Source organism: Salarias fasciatus, chromosome 1, assembly GCF_902148845.1.
Source record: "Salarias fasciatus chromosome 1, fSalaFa1.1, whole genome shotgun sequence".
In the NCBI taxonomy this organism is placed as follows: Eukaryota; Metazoa; Chordata; class Actinopteri; order Blenniiformes; family Blenniidae; genus Salarias; species Salarias fasciatus.
The window spans coordinates 5,750,709-5,755,444 of record NC_043745.1 but is presented as its reverse complement, the minus strand read 5'-3'; positions in this window follow the sequence as shown (position 1 = coordinate 5,755,444).

The window sequence follows — 4,736 nt, the reverse complement described above, 5'->3', positions numbered from 1 at the left end:
TTTTTTCCGCACTTTTTTCCGTCCACGTAATGTATTGACTTCTCCCAGGGGGCGAGGAGCATTTCACTCAGTATGACAAAAAGTGCTTTCGGACAACATTGTCTACCCCAGCTTTAAAGCAACACTAAAGAACTTTCAGTTTTCGTTGATTTTGGCGGCGCCAGTGGACAAAAGCGGTAGTGTTTTGCCTGAAGGAATACTACAGTTCCCATGAGGACTAGCGCGTGGCGTGGTAAAATGCTGCTCCCGGTGGCGTGCTGTCGGACTGAACTCGCCTTCATTTGTTTCCAGTGGCTGTGTGAAGGACGGGTAGCGACGAGGTAATGAATCTAATAGTGGCTAAACAATGTTATATCATGATGTGATGCATGCCGTAAAGCAGTCCGCACATTTGGAGTTTTTTAGTGTGCAGGGTTCCTACCACCCTCCTCACAGCTGCTTAGTCCAAGTGAAAGCAATACTGACGCCCTCAGCCCGTGACAGAGGGTCATTCAACTAGTTGTAAGTCAATGTATCATCACAAAAGATATTAAAATGTTTTATTAAGGTTGAAAAGTTCCTTAGTGTCGTTTTAAGTCAGTTAAAAGAAATAAATTTTTCCGTATTTTGTCATTTTTGCTTTTCGGACCTCCAGTAGGAACAAAGCAGCCCGCAGGCATGATGGTGCCTCCCCCATGCCTGTTCTACTTAGCTTTCATATTTTTCTCTGAACAGTCTCCATTTTCCTTTCCTTTCAGTTTCCTTTCTCTCTGCCTGGTTTTCATTAATCTTCTTGTTGCTTTATTTCCATTCATCTCTGTTCTTAAAAAAAAAAAAACATTGCTGGAGTTCTTTACTACAGTTAATGAATGAGTTGGCAGAATTTTGCACAGGATGATCTCTAGTTTTAAACTATTTTCAACTCTTGGTAATAAATAAATGATGATTTCCTGCCCGTCCTGTGCTGAGCGGGCAGAGATAGCTGTCTTCACAGACTAGGAGGGAGCTGGAATTCAGAGCATCTGGGACTCATACTTTCTGCTATTCATCACCTGAACAGGCAGAGAGGCGTCCTGCAGCCAGATGAAGCAGCAGGGACAGCTTGAAGCTTAGATACAGACAAATAAACCATTTTGAACGCCTCCTCATGGCGTCCAAACTGCACCAGTGGTCTAACTCTAACAGCCTTTGTTCTCTTTTACAGGAATGGGATGAAGTTGCATAATGTGATTTTTTTTCATCCTTTTAAAGCAAAATTCATTTATTTTAAATCCTCCTGAACCTATTTTATATCAAAGATGTGACAGATACAATGCATTAGATGCCTAAATAAAAGGCAGAAATAAAAACAGGAAGAATAAGTGTTAATAATAAAGGAAGTGTACAGTCAGAACATTCCTGGTCAGCCTGCAGTCCACATGTTTCACCACGAGAAAATATTTAGAGGAATTACAAAACATTCTTCAGGTCGCAGCCACAGCACTCACAGAGACACACTCAGTTTAATGTCGCCGACAGCCTGTGGATTGCAGGAGGAAGCTACAGAAACGCCATGACAGCTCAGGAAGAACATGCAGACTCCACAGATGAACCCAGGAATCCCACGGCTCCACCCCAGTGTGACCTCAGGGCTTTTCAGGTGTTTGATTAGTGTCTTTAAACTGTTCAGTCACTTTTATATTTCAGTAACGTTTTCTTGTTCCTTTCCCCCGACACATTCATTTTATGATGAACACTTTATCATTTTGACTGTAAATTCTGCTGTGAGACTTCTAAAACAGAAGAAATACAGCAGTAAAGAGGGTTCCTCAGTGGTTCTGTAGCATCATTCTGCTGTCATACAGTGACACCTGCTGGCCCCAGACAGAATGGACCATGCATTTTGATATGTGTACCTTATTAGTAAAACTCACAATTAAAACGTGATAACAGAAGACGAGGTCACCAGCCCTTAAGAACATGAGGAGAAACAGGACTTTAATTAGTTCTTTTGCAACAACAAGGGTGCAACAATAATTGTTGTCATTTTTAATATTCATTTCTGTTTTCAGTGGGAGATCAGCGCCTACTGGACCAGGAAATGCTGCAAAGAACAAATCTTTCTTATCTTTCCCTCATCTCAGGACCTACATGAGTGTTTTTCTCAGCATGGACTCAGGGGAGACCTTCAATCTGCTGCCAGGAATGCTTTTCAAGCTGCACAATATACATGATGAATGTCATCTCAGCTGTCCGCTTCATGGTTAGGAAATCTCAGATTCTGCTAAAGGACATGAAGGAAACTCCAAACCTGACCTCATGACAATAATGTGGGAATCAGAGAGGAGCAGGAAGCCAATGAGAGGAAAAGGAAGTAGTATTTCTCTATCTGGATATCTGCAATGTGATAGACTCGTCAAAATAGTCTATTCTCTGGTAAACAACACATATTAAACAGTATACTCAGTTTTTGACAACTGTCAGTCTTTTCAGTACATTTTAGTTTTTTATTTTGGCTCATTCTCCAACTTTCTTTTACCAATTAAAATGGGTTTTTGTTAAATTCAAAACACTGAATGCAAAGAATCAACTCATTTGCTTTTGTTTTTTTACATCATGCTCTTTAGATTAAATTTTAACCCTCCTATTACCCTCAAATATTACTCACACCTTTCGCCCTTGGGGTCAATTTGACCCCAAGGTATATTTGCCCCTAGAAAATGATTTGCATGAAATTGTTGACCAATTTTTTTGTGTCAGGCATATTGTTTATTTGTTGACTACACAAATAACCACCTGATAATGAAACCTGGACCCCCTCTCTAGCGCCACCATCAGGCTAAACTTTTGAATTACAAATAATTTATCTTGAAAATCTTTCATCCAAATCTTTTCTAATTTGGGGAGCACATTCATGATTCTCACAGAATCAACCACAAGGATTATTTATTTGTTGCCTCACCTTTAGACTTGTAAACTCCTGCTACAATGAGCAGGCCAATGTCGGCTTCCAAGTCTACCATATCGGGGTCCTCCCAGGTGTCAACATTCACACTGCCCCTCTACATTCGTCATCACAAGAACAATATCTTGAATTGGTGGCGTTATGAGGAGCTCAAATGATGACTTGATGTCATCAACACAACTGACAGCGCATCCAGTCGGGCCTGGAACCATCTTTATAACATTGGCTGCCCTCAGTCTACCCTTCTGTTCAGGCGGACAAAGGGAACATGATATTTTCCCATTTTTGGAGGGGATCGTTTGTGCTGGTCGAGGGAAACTGGATGGTCAACACTCTCATTCTCATCAGATGAAAATGAGTCCAAATCAGGGTCTTCCTCGACACAATCCTTTGTCTCAGACACATTCTCCTCGATGTCACCCTCACTTCCAAAGAGCTGCTCGAAAACTAAACTTACAGTAAAGCTTTTTCCAGAGGCCATTCTCAAATAAAGAGAGACAGATATCTTGCAGATTACTGTATATACAGAGCACACTGAGGAATGATCTGGATAGGGAGCAAGCTTTATATGTTTGCTCCTCCCTTACTTTGCATGAACTACCATTGTCCTCCACAGTGCGGGAAATATCAGTTCTACTTTGGCAGGTGTGAGAGCTCACCAGCAGGTGTGGGAATGACAGGTCACACACACAGACACACACCATGTAATGTATCAACTCAAAAGTATCAATGCTGCACCTGCAGGTGTGGGAATGTTAGGTCAAACAAGTGTCACAGACATGCAGCCCAGTTTTACACAGTTAAAAAAGCTTGGGGTCAAATTGACCCCAGAGGAACACCGATGCGTGTAAAATGTCTCCAGCACACTGTAAAAATATTATCATGAACATTTTATGCTTAATCGATTGTACTTATCAAATTAGGAATGAAATATGAAGCTAAAATAATAAAGCAACCTATCACTTTATGAATGAACATTGAATGGGGTCAAATTGACCCCAAGGATAACAGGAGGGTACTGCTTGAACCAGACACTTTAAAGCAGGAGCGTCAAACATAAGGCCTGTGGACCAAACCCGGCCCTCAAGAGGCAACAAGAAAATTGTACAAATTTCAAAGGCAACAATTTCATTAAGCCTAGTAATAAAATACAACACTAAGACCTGAGTGTTCTTTTAAATTGAAGTTTAAATGTCAAAGTTACCAAGGCAGTTTTTTAACCGGTGCAGACCCCTCAGGGTGAAAACAGGTGCATGTGGATCCTGAACCGGCCCTGTTCCTTTAAGTCATGGATTTCCAAGAAGTTTAACTGAAAACATTAAAGTTCATAGTATTTGCAGTTAAAAGTTTAAGTGTTTGAATGACTCTGCTCGTCTGCGGCATGTTTTTTTTCTTTCCCATTAAAACCTAAGATCTTCTTTAATGACTCCAGTCCAGTAAATGTGGTTTTTCTCTGTTGGACCGAGTGGTTTCCCAGCAGAAGCATTATCGTTGGTTTGACTGATTCCATATTGACTTTTACGTCGTACGACTTTCATCCCATCTCATCTGACTTTCCACGGATAAAACAGAAGACCAGCCAGTTATTTGTAAAATACATTTAATCCCTTTATATTTGGGCAAACCAAGGTCTACGAGTGGAGCGGGGCGGAGATTTCAGTGGCAGTGGTTCAGAGTGTCAGTTATGCGTTTGAAAAGGCAGCTGTGGAAGCAGCACAGCGTGGGGCCCGGACCCCGGACCCCGGATCGGATCGGACCGACCCCGCCTCCCTTCCCCCTCCCACGGCACTGCCACCAAATCTTTACCCCCCTC